Source organism: Neomonachus schauinslandi, chromosome 4 (assembly GCF_002201575.2).
Source record: "Neomonachus schauinslandi chromosome 4, ASM220157v2, whole genome shotgun sequence".
NCBI lineage: Eukaryota > Metazoa > Chordata > Mammalia > Carnivora > Phocidae > Neomonachus > Neomonachus schauinslandi.
Genome location: NC_058406.1, coordinates 21,239,942 through 21,256,981, shown reverse-complemented (window position 1 = coordinate 21,256,981; position 17,040 = coordinate 21,239,942). Strand labels below are relative to the sequence as shown.

At 52.0% G+C, this 17,040-nt stretch overlaps 1 protein-coding gene across 3 annotated transcripts in view; it reads right to left on the bottom strand.

Annotated features, from left to right (window-relative positions):
* The window catches only part of EPB41 (erythrocyte membrane protein band 4.1), a 199,330-nt gene extending 184,190 nt beyond the window's left edge, over nucleotides 1–15,140 (bottom strand). For 2 of the 3 annotated variants that reach the window (XM_044914445.1, XM_021684167.1), the window contains exon 1: nucleotides 15,033–15,140. The gene's annotated coding sequence lies outside the window, so the exon portion shown is untranslated. Of the gene's footprint in view, nucleotides 1–10,581; nucleotides 10,598–15,032 lie in introns of those variants that run through there. The other variant, XM_044914446.1, reaches the window with a different exon arrangement.
* Nucleotides 15,141–17,040: the final 1,900 nt, after the last annotated feature.

Below are 17,040 nucleotides of genomic sequence, written 5' to 3'. Positions count from 1 at the left end.
CAGGTTGGGTGTAGAGATTGCTTAAAAATGAAATCTTTATTTAAAAAAAAGAAAAAAAGGAAGGAAGAAAATATAGTTAAATAAGAAGAAAAAAATTTATATCACCACAAAATCATCAACCAGAAATAACTACCATCAATATTTTGGTGGGGGACTTCCCTTCTAGTACCTTCTCTTACATGAATACTTTTTCTGTATATTAAATTAAGTCATATGAAATTGCTGATTGTATAAGTTAAAAATGGTCAAGCAGCAGCCACTGTGTATAGTTCAACCTAATGCTTTTTTCAAATTTAAATCATACTGTTTTGGGACTGAGTTTTTCCACCTAATAATATAGTGTGACATTTGCATCACCATTTCTAACAGTGCCCTCAAGTGGATATACCATAATTTAGTTAACCCAGATGTCCAACATTTAGGTTTATTGCCCATCTTTATCTCTTTTACTCCACAAACATCCTTTTATCTAAGCATACGTATGATATTTTTTTAGGATGCATAGACTGCAGGCATTTTTTTTTTTTAATTATTGCATACAAGGCTGCCTGTTCTGGTCATTTTTGAGATAAAGGCCAAAGAAATCAGCATATGCAGTAATTTTATACAATACCTTGTCTTTTGTATTTGAAAACACAGAGCGGGGTGCCTGGGTGGCTCAGTCGTTAAGCGTCTGCCTTCGGCTCAGGTCATGATCCCAGGATCCTGGGATCAAGCCCCTTATCGGGCTCCCTGCTCAGCGGGAAGCCTGCTTCTCCCTCTCCCACTCCCCCTACTTGTGTTCCCTCTCTCGCTGTCTCTCTCTCTCTCTGTCAAATAAATAAATAAAATCTTTAAAAAAAAAAGAAAGAAAGAAAACACAGAGCATGCTTTGACCTCTATGACACGATGACCTTTGCTTGCAAAAATTGCATTAAGCTTGGTCCTAAAGCACATTAAGAACAAAAAATGTGACTGAAATACATACATTGGAGTTGGCGAGTTATGTCCTTTCTGCTGTGAAGACACTCCAAGAAACAAGGGGCAGAAGGGAAGGAAGTTGAAAGTGTAAGAGGACCCAGTAGATGGTAGCTAAGACACTTCTCTAGGCTTCTCAATTCATAAAATGTTAGAATTGGCTAGGCCCTTAGAGATCATCAAGCCCAAGCTGCTAACTTTTAAACAGATTGGGAAGTGGGTGCAGAACTGGAAGGGACTTGTTCGAAGTCACACATCAGAGTAGCGAGCCCAGACTTGAGCACAAGTCTTCTGACCCTTACTACAGGATTCTGTTCCCTGCCTTCTTCTGAGCCCACCTACATTTCCCTTCCAAAGCTGCAGGCCAAACTAAATTCTACAGCCATAAAAACCTAGGAATGTCTGAGCTGGAAGGGCCCTTAGAGATAACTTATTAATAAGAATAATGACAACTGCATTTATTAGGTATTTACTGAGTGCAGGGCACATTCTAAGTACTTTATATGCATTCATCGCGTTAAGCCTCATAGCGATCCTACAAAGTAATGTTACCCTCAACTGCAGTTGAAAAACCACAGCCCAGAAATGTGAGGTGATTTGCCCAACATCACACAGCTTAAACCAGGTCTGTCTGATACCACTGTCCTCTGCTGCTTCCATATCACTCTCAGAAAAGCAGTTTGGAAATGTTATGAATGAGCAACCCCAACCTCTGTCCCAAGACCCCAGGGAAAGGGTGTTGTGGCTGCTTCTGACTATAGCCCTAGGACATTCAAGGAGAGGACACAAGGATCTGGCCTCCCTGACCCTCCCCAACCCCCTTCTCTCGCCAGCTGGAGTGAGCCTAATGACCCTGATCCAGCAAAGCCTCCGGCTCACTCAAGCTTAACCCATTAATTCTCTCTCCCCAGGGCCAGGTATCCTCTAGGTCTAGAGGGTTTCCCAAGAAACAAGGGGAGAGATTCAGTGCCACCAGCTAGCTGAGCCCCTTCTAAAACGGGTAAAGTCAGGGGCGCCTGGGTGGCTCAGTCGTTAGGCGTCTGCCTTCAGCTCAGGTCATGATCCCAGGGTCCTGGGATCGAGCCCCGCATCGGGCTCCCTGCTCATCTGGGAGTCTGCTTCTCCCTCTCCCACTCCCCCTGCTTGTGTTCCCTCTCTCGCTGTGTCTCTCTCTGTCAAATAAATAAATAAAATCTTTAAAAATAATAATAATAAAATAAATAAAACGGGTAAAGTCAGCCTGGCCCAACCCTCACCGAGGAGAGGGCAGAGGAGGAGCCACAGGAAAGCAGGCAGGCCTGAGCACCTCCTTCCTATAGGCACTGGGGGTCGCAGAATGAACGAGATGAGTCCCAAACCATAAGAACAGTCACCATTACCGTCATCCCATAAATGGGTGATGGCAAGAAGAGGTAAAAGGAATGTGAGCTGTTGAGGCAAGCAGATCTGGGTTCAAATCAAAGTTCCACCACTGAGATGCCAAGTTGAGTCTATGAAAGTCCCTTCTCTTCTCTTCCTCATCTATAATATGCAGAAAACATGTGCCAAACACTGTGTACCAAGTACTTTTTATATACAGTACGTCAGTGAACCTTCACAATAGTCCCTTGAGGAAGGCATGACTATAATTTCCATTTTACAGATGAGGAAGCAAAACACTTATCCAAGATCACCCAGCTAATAAGTGTCCAAGACTGGATTCAAATCCACATCTGCCTGGCTTTATTGCTAGCACTCTTCTTCCAGTTTACAGATTGCCTGCATTTCCACAATGGTCATTGTACTAATACCAGCAAAGATGTACAGTGTAGGGGTGCCTGGGTGGCTCAGTCATTAAGCGTCTGCCTTCGGCTTAGGTCATGATCCCAGGATCCTGGGATCGAGCCCCTTATCGGGCTCCCTGCTCAGCGGGAAGCCTGCTTCTCCCACTGCCTGCCACTCCCCCTGTGTTCCCTCTCTCACTGTGTCTCTCTCTGTCAAATAAATAAATAAAATCTTAAAAAAAAAAAAAAGATGTACAGTGTACTCGCTAGATGCCTCAGTACTTACCTGCCTTCTCTTATTTAATTTTCACAACAACCCTGTGGAGTGGGTACTATTTTAACACCATCTTATAGCTTTGGAACTGAAGTCAGAGAGATGAGGCAGGTTGCCCAGTGTCATGTAGCCAGGGAGGGGCATAGTTGGGAAGCCAAGTTCGTCTGACTCCAGAACCCTATCCTTTGCCCACTACACTATCCCGCTCTTTCCAGTGAGGCCAGGTAGGTGTCTCTATCTCTGACAGATGAGAAAGGTGAGGCCTTGCAAGAGATAGTGAGTTGTCTATGGTGACCCAACAACCAAGCAACTAAGCAGGGACTTAAACCCAGGCCCCTGAGTCTTAAACCCGGGGTTACTTCCCTCACCCATAATACTGAATCCTGAGCATCAGAAAATGCCCCTGTCCACTAGATATTTAGAAACCTTATACCTAGCTCCCCCAGGGAAATTGGGGAACCACCCCCCCTTCTATACCAGGCAGAGAGAGCTGAGGGTGTGGAGGAGAAACTTTGCAGGATACTACCAAGGGAAGACAGTGGTGAGCTGGTTACCCAGGTGCCCAGAGCTTTGGACACCTCTCTCTTGGTCTGCCTAAGCCATGCACCCCTGGCTGGGAAGGGGGTAGTTACAGAGGAAGCTGCACGAGGCCTGGGCTTCCCCGGCTGGCACAGCTCTCTGCTGTGATTTCTGCTGAAAAACAAAAAGCTCAATCCTCTGGGCCTACGTGCTAATTACCAATAATGACATAATAAGCATTGTGGGCCCAACAGCCAAACAGCCCCAACTAGAAATTCTGCATAGCTCAGGCTCAGGAACAAAAGATTTGGGCACTCCAACTGAAACTGATGCCCTGGCAGAAAATGTCAGAAGCGAAAGGGCTTTAGTGTTGTTGACCCAGCCAAAGTATTATCTGGCAAATGGAGAGGATGATGGCCACTCATACAATTACTTATTGAGAATTATTTATCTGCATAGCATAGTGCCAGACCCAGAGAGAAGAGGCTTCATTTATTCATTAATTCACTCCACAAATATTTATTTAGCACCTACTATGAGCCAAGCACTCTTCTAGGTACAGGGGATATAACACTGAACCAGACAGACAAAAATCACTGTCACCACTGAGCTTACCATTCCAATGGTGGCGGGGAGAGACAAACAATAAACAAATGTTCACTAAAATACAGTATGTCAAAGAATGATAAGTGCTATGGAGAGAAAAAAATAGGCCTGGAGGGAAGACGGAATGTTTGTGTTGTGGCAGGAAAGGGTCTTACCTTTTAAAATAAGATAGGAAGGGCCTTACTGAGAAGGTGACATTTAAACAAACAAACAAAAAAAAATTAAGGACATGAGAGAGCAAGTCATGAAAGTATTTGGGGGTAGAGAGTTCCAAGCTGAGTGAACAGCAAGTACAAGGGCCCTGGGGTGGAAGTGTGCCCAGTGTATTTAAGGACTTGCCTGAGATCATAGACCCAGTCATTAACAGCACTGGGAGAGGAAAGGAATCATACACAGACTGATCACCCACTGTGTACTTGAACTCTCTTAAGCCTTATGACAACTCTGGAGGCAAAGATTAGGTTCACCATCTCACCATTTCCCAGATAAGGGAGTGAGGCCCAAAGAAGAGAAGTAACTGATCCACATCACACAGCTAGAATGGGCAGGTCTGTTTGACCCCAGCCTGCTGGCGCCTCCCTGTTTCTCTTCTTTGTGTCCTCCCCATGCAAATCCTAAGTATCTGTTGAGTGAGTGAATGAATGAATGAATGAACGAATGAATTTCTCAAGCCCTGCCCTCTCAATGAACTGTTTGCAGACCGGCCTTCTTGTCTCTACTAATCATAGAATAACAACAACAACAGTAATTCCAATGTGCCAGCTATGGACTGAGTATTTACCTGAATTTCCTAATTTAGCCCCAAAAGCCCCCCTTAGGTAATCTTAAGAGAAGGTGCTAATATTTTTCCCATGTTATTAGTGAGAAAACTAACGCTCTCGGAGGTAGAATTCCCTAGAGGTCCCACAGTTGGTAAGTGGTAAAGCTGGGATTTAAACCGAGGTCTGTCGGCTCCCAAATCCCTTCTTTTAATCCTATAATATTAGTAGAAACCTCTGACATCAATCCATTGCCTTCTTTTTATAAACCAGCAAACGAAGGCTCAGCGAGGGCAAGTGAAGAGCTGGGGGAGGGGTGCGGCCCACCAGCCCCCAGTCCAGCAGCCCTTCTATTCCACCACATGGGGGCTGTGGACCAGGTTTTTTTCTTCTTTGCCTACCCATTTCCCCACCTCTGCAGAAGTCTTTGTGTCGCCCCAGCTCACGGAGGACAGTTCCAGCGAGCTCACCCTCCACCTCAGCCCCCTCAGCCTCGGCCTGGGTCAGGCAAGACCCTTCCGACTCTGCTTTCCCAAAGTGCTCGCAGTGGCATTAACCAGAGGCAGGGCAGAAGGAAACTGTTCTCATGTGGTTCCTGGAAGAGAGACGATGCAGGCTAGGTGCCAGGAGGGCAGGATGGGCTGGGGGCAGGGGCCAAAACCAGGCCGAGGGTGAGGCTAGAGTGTTCCAGCCAACCAGAAGAGGGGGAGCAGGGGAGGAGGGTAAAAGATGCTGAGCCTCTGGCTTTGAAACCGGTTCACTGGGTGTCATTTGTTCAACAAGAAACTGTCTGAAGTCCCTAGACTGGGAAGAGGCAGGAAGAAGAAGGTTCTTAGAGGCAGCATTTATAATAGCATTAACACTACGGACCGACCACTGAAGCCTCACAGCGCTCAGCACTGGACTAAGAGCTTTATCTACGTCATTGCCAATCCTCACAGTAAAATCAGCCCCATTTTACAGCAGAGGAAACTGAGGCTCAGAAAAGTGAAGTGACAGCCAAGGTCCCCACATCACACCCATTCGTAGGGTAGCACAAAAAGGGTCTCAAGACCTGGGTCCCTGCTGCGTGACCTTGCACCATCAGCCACCCACTCGGATTTGGGGTTCCTGCATCTGTACTAACAAGGACTTGGTCAGCAGCCTCTACTGTAAACTCCAGGAGGCTCAGGTCCAGTTCTGCCCAGACTTTAGGGCCTCCCACAGATACGGGACACCACACTTACTCTTCTCCCTGTCACCCAGAAGAAAAAGGGCCTGGTTATCAGCTTCCAGGGGAAAAAAAATAAAGCCACAGATTTTCAAAATATTTGTCCCTGTTTCAAGGCTGCTGCTGGCTTTGGCCTCCAGCCAGGAAGGGGCCCCTGGGGTGGGGAGTTGGGGGGAGCCCAGGTCTCAAGACTGAGAGTCCTTGGGCCTGAGGCCAAGGGGGGCAAGGGGCAGATGGGGGCGAGCTGGGCAGTGAGCCAGGACCCCTCTGGAGATTTGGGCTTGTTTCTTAATCCTTTCCTCCCTTTGTTGGCCAGAGCCGGCTGCCAGGAGAGGCGGGGGAAGCAAGCGGGTGGGACCAAAGAGACTGAGGAATCCAAATACTGAGGACTGAACTGGAGCCCCTTTTTGTGGTTGTCTATTACATGGAGACACTGTGCAAGGCCACCGGTGAGGATTATCTCACTGAAGCCACCGCCCCTCCCCATGAGGAGGGCCTGCTGTCCCCATTTTCCTGAGGTGAAAAGTGGTGCAGACAGGGCAGGTGACAAGGGCCGGCCACACAGCTCATCATCGGCAGAGCCGGCAGGGAGTCCAGGTTGTTGACTCCCCAGTGAGGCAGTCACTGGGACTGACTGGGGTTGGGGAGAGATGGGGAGATGGGGGGAGTAGGATGGAAAGGGCCCTAGCAGTCCCAGGAGAGCAGGCAGTTCTGAGCATGATCACCTCCAAAGTGACCGTCCCCAAAGCCCTGCATGATCTGGGCCCTGCTCCCCTGCCCAGCCTCCTCTCCCATCACAGCATCACCTCACCCTTTCTGTTCCAGCCATACCAAACTACGTTACATACGGACATGCCTGAGCACATTATGTGGATTTAAGCCTTCACACACATGCTGTTCCCCATGCTTACAAAGTTGTTCCCTCCACTGCCCGCCTAGAGAGCTCTTATTCGCCCTTCAAATCCCAGCTCAGATACCCGATGCCTAGAAAGAGTTAACCACCCACTCAGCTGGGCCCATGCAGAAGCTGGGCTCACAGCAGGAACCCCCTCAGAACCCAGCATGAAGTCAGTGCTCAATAAATATTTGTTGTCTCTAGACATTGCATTTTATCACTGAATCTGTGAGGCAGGCAAAACAGGTTTTCTTGTCCTCTCGAGGCGCGGAAAAGGAGGGCAAGAGAGAGGGAGTGACTTCCAGAAGTCACGCATTCAGTGACACTGATAGAGCTAGAAGCCAGGCCTTCTCTGCACCACATGGCCCCTGGCTGGCCCCCACCCCCAAAGAGCTCTCTCATCCCTGCCAGACCAGCCAGGGTCACCAGAAGTGACCCCCAAGGCAGGAGTGGGGGGCATGGGCCCCGATGGCCTGAGGTCTTGCCCTAGTGTCCAGCTCAGACATTACTGCTGCCTGGGGGAACTGAGGCAGAAGGTGACAAAACAGACAAGCAGCTTTACCCCCCAATCCAGGTCTGGCTCCTCCTCCTGGACATGTGCCTCAGCCAGAGACCCCAGTAGGTCCCGTCACCCCAAAGACCCTAGGACCCCACTCTCACCTCTTGCCTCTCCTGCCTGCCCACTGCAGTCCATGATCACATCCTGCTGGCTCGGGTCCTAAACAGACCTCACATCCACCCACCGCTCCCCATCTCATGGCTCAGTCCCAGGCTGCATCTCAGCGCCCTTCACCTGCGGAGTTGCCCCTGCCTCTCCCCTCCCATTCATCGTCCATATCAAGCAATCCTCCCAAAATATAAGCCTGACCATTTCGTTCCCATGTTTCATATCCGATGGCTCCCCACGGGCTCTGGGATAAGTCCCCCTAGCTCTCCTAAGCCTGTCTCTCTAGCTGCATTCCAAGTGCAGGTCATGACTGTACCCAAAACAGTTCCTTCCACTAGGGATGCCCTTTCTCCTGATCTTTGCCTGAGGAGATAGTCACAGTTAACACTTCAGTGCATCGATCAGAGGTGGAGGTGGTAGTTCTGGGTCCTTCCCCCAAGCTAGACTCTGAGCTGGGGCAGGATGGGGAGGCAGAGACCTCACAGATTCATTTCAGTGCCCCATGCCCAGCACAGGGCCTGGCACAGAGGCATATGAGGGAAAGCAGATGGCTAGGAAAGGGAGGTACATTCTTATTTCCAAGAGGCCTCCTCCATCCCTTAACCCTACTGGTGTCTTTCAGAACCTGTCAGACTAGCTTGCTACCTGCCTGTCCCCAGCAGGCCCCTCCCAGACCCAGTGTCCACTGTCCCAAGAGGGCTATCTTTGTAATCCTAAAATAACACTCAAAGCTATAATAATAACAATAATTACTATCATTGGGTACTCACCTTGTACTTCATTGTATTATTTAATCCTCATAAGAACTCTAGGAGGTACATAGGTTCTTTTATTATTCCTATTTTATAGATAAGGAAGCTAAGACTCCAAGAGGTTAAATGTCTTGCCCAAGATCACACAACTAGTAAGCAATAGATAGGGAATTCTAAGCCAGGTCTGACTCTCCACCAGTATGCTATCAGGCCTTCTCCTGCTTCCTATTGTCCCCTCTCTGTGAGACTCTTAGAGCACCGGCGTGAGTGGGGGTATGGTGTGTGTGTGTGTGGGGGGTGGGGTATGGTGTGTGTGTGTGTGTGTGTGTGTTCAGGAAACAGTCCTGTAGCCCTCACCAGCCCTTTGCTGAGCGCTGAAGATAGAGCAGACTCAGGCACAGTCTCTGCCCCCTAGGGGAAGGTAAGAGAGTTTTACACTAAGAATTAGGGCCTTGGGGTGAGCAGACTTGGGTCTGAACTCCAGGTCTACCCCTAAATAACTATGTGACTCTGGGTAACTCACTTGATTTACTCAGTACCAGTTCCCACACCCGTAAAGTGGGGACCATAATGCCTGGATTACCAGGAGGACTAGATGAGATAATGCATCTGAAATAGCATATAACAACCCACCCAGCATATAAGAAACATCCAATGACAATAATACATACGATGACTACAGACTCCCGGGATCCCGAGGCCAAGAGGGGATGTGATTCTCCAGGGCCCTTCCTTGGAGCCTCCTCAGCCAGACCCAAAAGTAATAGTGATAATAATGCCTGATCCACCCATTTGCTCATTAAATAATTCTTCAAGGGAAGTGTCCTTTAGTAACCCTATGTTGGAGGTGAGGCAACGGAGGCCCAGAGAAGGTAGGCTACTGAATCAAGTCCCGCAGCAAAAGACTGGGACCTCCACTGAGCTGCATCCACACTGGGTAGAGCCCAGCCCTTAGCCCAGGGCCCTGGCCAGGCTGCTGGAGAGTCTGGGGCTCCTGACTACTGGATTGTAGTCCCAATTGGGTGGGAAGTTAAAATAGGTGAAAGGAGCCAAAAAGAGGGATACTTGACTTGGCCCCCTCCCAGAACAAGCTCAGCACTGGGAGGAAACCAACAATTACCAAGCAGGGCCCTGTGCTGGGCACTTCTCACTGGCTCCTTCCCACACCCATGTGGGGGAGGTGTTATGATATGCACATGGCAGACGAGGTCTCCAAGACAAAGAAGTCAGTGACTTGTCCAAGGTCACACAGGGAGGAAAGTGGCAGACTGGGAGACAGAGTCCCTCTTAACCCCTCCCACCTTCAGTCCCAGACCTCCCCAGCTGCCCCTCTCTCCTGGGGAAACCTAGAGGCTCCATCGCTCCTAAGCAGAGGCCTGGAGTCTAGTTGCTCAGGCCCTCTCTCTGCTGATTGATGGGTGTGGTACTTGGCCCCACCTTCAGTTCAGAGCACCCAGAGCTCACTTAACAGAACCCTCACCCTTGGGCACCCGGGTGGCTCAGTCGTTAAGCATCGGCCTCTGGCTCAGGTCATGGTCCCAGGGTCCTGGGATGGAGCCAGGCATTGGGGTCCCTGCTCGGCGGGAAGCCTGCTTCTCCCTCTCCCATTCCCCCTGCTTGTGTTCCCTCTCTCGCTGTCTCTGTCAATTAAATAAATAAATTCTTTAAAAAAAAAAAATCACACCCAGTGTGCTAAGTATCTGGAGAGAAGTCAGCTGGTTGTGGTAGGACCCAAACGTCACAGAATGCCCTCCCTCAGTCACCCTCCCCCCGCCCCACCGCTAGGCTCCTGGACACCTCCCAGTGGCCTCAGCGCTGCAGGACACGCATTAGAATCAAGCCCGAGAGGTAGTCTTTAGGCAAACCAGGACTCACCCAGCAGCAGCCGGTGGGGTCGTGCAGCCCGTCGGGGAGAAGCCGGGAGAAGCCGGGGAGCCATCACCATGACCGCAGAGGCACACGGAAACAAAGAACAGCAGTGAGACACAGGCAACAAAGACACTCTTTGGGGCCCCTCTTCGTCCTGGGCCGGGGGAACATCCTGCCCAGCTGCTGCCCCCGGGGCTCTGCTAGGGCAGACACCCCCTTAGTGGGCAATCTGATCATCTGATAGCATACCCAGAGCTCCTCCCAGCCCCAGCCCACGGGAGGCAGCAGGATCCCTGTAGACAAATACTCACTGAGCGCCCACTGTGTGCTGGGTATTGGGGATACAGTCTGAAGAAGACAGACGTGGCCTCTGCGCGCATGGAGTATACAGTGCAGGGAGGGGGCAGGCGTGTGACTCCTGAATGAGTTACAACGGTGATGAGTGCCTCAACGGGGAAGCTTACAAACCCGGGTTCAAACCCTGGCTCTCGCTCACTAGCTTTGTGACATGGGGCCCGTCTTCTTCACTTCTCTGTGCCTCAATGAGTCATCTGTAAAATGGGGATAGCATTAGTGCCCACCTCCAGGGTTGTTGTGAGGATTGAGTTAATATGTAGAAAACATTTTGCACAATGCTTGGCACGCGGTAAACTGTTCATAACTGGTAGCTACTGTCATTCCAGGGAGCTGTAGGTCTGGGTTTTGGAGGGACCTAGTGTGGGTCAGGCCACCACCTACCTGACAAGGTAGGGATTAAAAGAGACAGTAGAAGTGAAGCTCTGGTCCCGGTGCCTGGCACATGGTAACCAGTTGGTAAGCGGTGGTGCTATCTTTAGGGCTGTTCTCCAGCAGGTCCCCAGGGTGCAGCAGAGGGGAGGTCAGAAATGCCCTCTCCCCAAAACACGCACCCAGAATTGCAACTTTGGACTGAAAAATAAACAGCACTCTCACCCAATGCTACAAATATCTCATCTCCTTTGACCTTCACAATGACCCAGGAAGTGGACATAGGCAAAATTCTTACTATTCCCATTTTACAGATAGGACAATGAGGTGAAGGGACTCCTCCCTGCTTGCGCTTGGGTGTGTCCCTTCATAGCTCCAAGCCTAGTTAAGTGGTGGAGCCAGGATTCCAGCAGGCATCTGCCTGGATTTTGTTCTCCCGGCCTTCCCTTGGTTTTTTCCGCCCCCGGGGTCTGTAATACAAGCTGCGCAGCCCCAGACAAGACTCTGAACCTGTCCAACGCCAGTCCTTTCATCTGAAATACTTACCAAATGGCCAGCCCAGGATCCGAGCTGTTCCTGACCCAAACTCTTCTTCCACAGGCTCAGCCACTGCTACCCTGCCCCTCCCTCTCACCTTTTACCCCATTACCAACTTCAGCCACAAACCCATGAGCCAAGGAATGTCTGCACTCAACTACTAAAACCCATGTTTTATAGATGGAGAAACTGAGGTCCAAAGGTGGGCCAAGGTCGCCTTTCAGTGCCCAGCTCTTTTACCTGGGCAGACGCCAGGTGGGGCTGGCCCTCTGAGGAAACCCCAGTAGGGCCCTGACCTGCAGGTTGCTCCCTCTGCTCTTCCCCCCACCCCACACTGGGCCTGGTGGGCACCTGCGCAGCCTGTCCCCCCGCTCCCCAGAATAAATATCCCAGAGCTCCAAGCTCACCCAGTAAGGGTCAGGCAGGTTCCAGAGGTAAAGGCTAGGCATTGTGGGAGTCTTGGGACCTGCCACATGGCGGCTTCCCCTTTCAGTTGAGTCTGGGCTTTGGGGTCAGACAGACCTTGGTTCAAATCCCAGCCCAGCCACTTCCCAGCTGTGTGACTTTGGTCAAGTAGGTTCACCTCCCTAAACTCCTGAGAAATAGGAATAATACCTATTCCCTCGTGGGATTATAAGGATATTAGTTAATGCTGCATATTAAAGGCTTAGCACAGTGCACAGTAAACGTGGCTGTAATGATCAGAGAACACAGGCCAAGAACAGGACATGAAGGCCCATCACACTCCACCTTGTCCTTGCCCCATTCTTCCCCTCCCCTTCATGTGGGGTAAACCAGGTCCTGGAGGTTATAATAATGGGGGCTGAAAGACCCTTCGAGGCTCTAGGCTCATCTCACCTTCTCATTTCACAGAAAGAGAAACTGAGACCCAGGGAGAAAAGAGATGGGCCCACAGACTATAGGGGAGTAGAACCCTGCCCCCTTTACTAAACAACAGAATCCCAGGCCCCAAGAAAAATCCAAATGCCCCACCTCCACCAGGGGACTATCATAAAGATCCATTCTGCAAGCCCCCAACAAATATCAGGCCACCATGACATTTATGGGGAGCCCTTTGTGGGTATCCTGTTTAGCTCTGTGGCTAGCAGACCTATATGTGGTACTCAGGAAGGGCTTAGGGACAAACCCATGCAGTTCCTCTTTGGCTCCACAGAGAAGCTCTGCTCAGGCTCCCCCTCCAGAGGTGTCTCCTTGCATCTCCCTTCCTCACTGCCACCCTGGCCTCTGTCTCACCCTGTAGTCTGGGTCCCATCAGCTGGGCACAACCCCAGCCAGTAGAGCTCTGGGCCTCCAGAGGCCTATATGGCATCAGCAACTTCCCAGCCAGGCTGGGATATTCCTGCCCGGCACAGCCAGCCAGGCTCCTGGCCAGGGTCCACTCTGCAGAGGGGGTGCTGGCCCTGCCCTACCAGGAACCCCATCCACCCCCACCGGTCTAGCAGGTGCAGCAGCCTGGGAGCCCTGGGAGCTTCTGTTGGCACCTGCAACCTACAGGAGGGAGGCCAGCCTAGTCTAGGCCGTGCAGGGATGGGTTGATCTGGAGACAGACGGGTGTGGCACTTCTTTACTTCACTGAGTATCACCCCCTCATGCAGATGCTCCAGCTGCCTCACACATTGCTGGGACCTGGCAGGCCCTGCCTGACTCCTAATACACAGAGGAAACCTCAGGACCTCCTCACTCCGTTCCCTTCTTAAAACACCCCCACTGGCCTACTCGCAGACCAGGTATCATTCTGGTCACTGCACACTTATTACCTCACTTGATTCTGCTAATGCCTGTGAGGTCTGGATTATTGACTAAGGAAGAACCTGGGACTCAGAGAGGGGAAGTGACTCATGCAAGGTCACACAGCAAAGTGGCAGGGCCAAGATTTAAACCCAGTTCTGCTGCATTCAAAGCCTGCAGGGCACCTGATGTCCCCTTTCCTCCCACCTCTCTGCTCCCTAAAGCTTCTGGATCCCCTTCTTCCCAAACCTTCCACCCTTCTCTGCAAAGTCTCTCCTTCCACAATCCCAGTCAGAATTAATCTTTCCCACCTCGTGGCTGCTATAACAGCTTGTTTACACGCACCCAACAGCAGCAGGGTCCAGGAGTTATTTCTGAGGTGTCTGCCTAACTGAAGGCAGGGGGTGACCCCAGTACATGCTCCTCAGACCTGACAGTCTGTCACCTCTATCTCCATGCTTCCCCTACCCCCATGCAAAAGTCCTCTGACCTCCTCCTGTTGATCCCCTCCCCACTCCCAGCCTCCTGCCCAGGCCTGTAACTGGGGTGAAGGTAGGGAGCTTGCTGAAACCTCAGGGGCTCTGTGCCAGTGCTCTGGCCCTCCCTCTCCCTTTCAGTAGCTGAGGATCTGACCCAGACCTGACACCAGGCAGCTCTCACAGGGACTCCCAGCTGCCGTAAGCACCAGGCCTGGCCAGGCATTGCCTCCTCCTTCGGGAGAAAAGGGCTCCAGAAGCAGAGAAGGGGCTGCCTTCAGCCCTAGTCCGTGAACTTGAGGGGTCACATTCAGCCACTCCCACCGCGGGGAAGCTGTGGGCCTTGAAATACCCCCCCAACCACCACCACCAACCCTACAGGAACAGTCCCCCCCAACCCCCCGCCCCGCTTCTGGAGCAATTGGGCTGGGGTCTGTGTGGACAAGTTCCCACCTCCTATTTGCTGGAGGGGAGAACTCTAGCTCTACCAAAAAGAGGTGGGGTCTGCCAGAAAGTGTACATTAAGACGAGAAAACTCCCGGGGAAAGACTGCGGATAGGGACAGGACAGCAGAGAGAGGAGAGATGAGGGACACGGGGAATCGGGGGATGAGAGCAAGCAGGAACCTGAGAGCGACAGAGAGACTGGGGAGACCAGAGACCGAGGAAAGTCCCCGAGACCAAGCCTGGAAGGGAGCGTGCGGGGCCGGGGCGGCGACAGGAGGGCCATCCTGGCTGGCACAGCTGGCACCCCAGGTCACAGGTCCCTCAGTCGGGAAACTCAAAGTCAGTTACGTAAGGGCCGGGGCCGGGAGCGGGGTTCCAGGCCCGGGGGGGCTCCCTCCCGCTGCGCGCCGCCCGCCCTCCCGCTCCGGCCAGCGCTGCGGCGGGCCCGGCAGGAGCAAGCGGGCAGGACAGGGCGGGGCTGGGGGGGGGGAGCTGGGGCCGCAGCACTCTGCAGAGACCCGCCCGCGGAGACCTAACCCGGGGCCCCCCGTCCCAGGCAGGCCGGGACCGCCCGGACCGCCAACCGCAAGCGTCCAGCCCGGGACCGAGCTCCAGGACCCCTCTCCTCTCGCCCGCGCCCCTCCCCGCACCCCGAACTTCGAGACGTCCAGGCCCCTGTGGACCCCAGTTCTAGGGCAGGGTCCCCTGACCTTTAGACCGTGGTCTCGCCCCTACCGAGACGGCACGGGCCCTTGGGAATGGGTCCATCTGTCCCTCACCCCGTCCCTCCCGGGGACCCGGGATCGCCCCCGGACAGTCCAGGCTCACCTGGGCCGGACGGGGCGGGGACCTGGCCGGGCCGGGCCGGGCCGCGTTCTCGCTCTCCGCCGCTCTCGCCCTTTAAGAGGTTCCTGCCACTTTGCCCCGCCGGGGGCCTCCACCTGCACTGACAGGGCAACTCTGGAGTGAGGCCCCGCCCCCGACCCGGGAGACCTCCTGATTGGCGCAGGCAACTGCCAATCGGCGGGGCGGTGAAGAGACGGTGCCGAGAAGTGCGAGCGTCGCAACCGGGAAAGGGCTGGGGCTGCAGGTGCGGTCTGACGCGAACGCCGATCTCTGAGCGGCCCCGTGTTGACCCGAGGGTCAGGGGAGGATTGGGTAGGGAGCTCCTGGATTGGGTGGTGTGGTGTCTGACGTCGTACGGCAAAAGTATGATGCAATTTGCCACGTGGTGCTGCCCCTAACCTAAGGGTTGGAAGGGTGGTAGGAAGGGAGTTGGTCCTAGGGAACCTAGGGAAGTGACCCTGGTGAGACTCACCTGGATCACCTGTCCCCCCATTTAGTCTTGTGTGACCTTGAGCAAGTCACTTCTCTGAATCTGAGTTTCGTCAACTATAAATCTTACAATACTTTTCTGAGAATTAGTGATATATGTTAAGTGCCAGGCACAGGTTTGGCACATAATAGGTGGTGTTCAGTAAATATGGTTCTTGTTCCTCTCATCCCTTTCTTGCCACTCTTGTTAGAGACTTTCCCCCTCCTTAGGGTCCATCAGCACCGGAAGAGGCTTACATAGTCACTGGTCCAAGTCCGCTCCCCTCACTACCTCATTTTTGGGCAAATGGGGGAAACTGAGGCCCAGTAAAGGCAAGTGACTTCCTGGGAGTTCAGTGGTCTTCCTATTAGATGGGCCCTGGAATCAAACTGCCTAGGTCTCAATCCCCAGCGCTGCCCTTGATTTGGACAAGCTACTAACCCTCCAAGCCAGTTTCCTCCACTGTAAAATGGAGTTAATAAAAGTACTTTACTCGTGGCGCCTGGGTGGTTCAGTCGGTTCAGTGTCTGATTCTTGGTTGCTGCAGAGTCGTGGGCTTGAGGCCCGCATGGAGCCCTCTGTGGGGCTCCCTGCTCCAGGGGAGTCTGCTTGAGATTCTCTCCCTTGCACTCTGCCCCTCCCCCTGCTCGTGCTTGCGCACCACACGCTCTCTCTCGCTCTCTCTGAAATAAATCTTTTTTTTTTTAAGTATTTTCCTCAAGGATTGTTATGAGAATTAAATGAAATGATCCATGTAAAGTATTAAGAACAGTGCCAGTCTCATAAGCCTCCAAAAATTGCTAGCACTTATTATGATTCCTGATGTTAATATTATATCAAGGTCGTAAATTAATGTATTGCCCCCACCAAATTCACTGCAGCCTCCAAGTCAGGTCTTGTTTTAGGCCTCAGGGCCCTGGTCCCTGCCTTCAAGAAACAGTCTAGCTGAGGGTCTGCCTGAGCCCCTAGATCTAGGGGATGCTTTCTGATATAGGTGCGTGGGCTCCAAAGCACCGAAGAAGCTTTAGTTCCTTTAACCAGAAATCGAGACACTTGAGACCCTTCAGTCCCTAGCCCTGTAGAACACATGGGGAAAGCTGACACGCACATGCAGGCTCCCAAGCATATTGACACACCTTTCACCTGCTTACAGTTTCACCTGCCCACCAGGTAATAATGCCCAGGGGCTTAAGTTCTCAGGCTTTGGAAGCAGTTGAGTCTGGGCCCTGCGTTTTACCACTTTGTGCCTTTGGGCAAGTCACTTTCCCTCGGGGGGGGGGAGGGGTAAGATGGGATTAATAACAGCCCAAACTTTATATAGAGCTCTGGCAAAAATTAAATGAGAGAATGAAAATACATATGCAAATACCCAGTAATGCATCCAGTATTATTTTTTAATTGCTCCCACATGTATTCCGGCAACCCCGGGGAGAGCAGGCTGTGAATGCCTAGATTCAGTCACTGCAAAGGGGTTTCCTCTCTCTCTCTCTCTCTCTCTCTCTCTCTCTCTCTCTCTCTCTC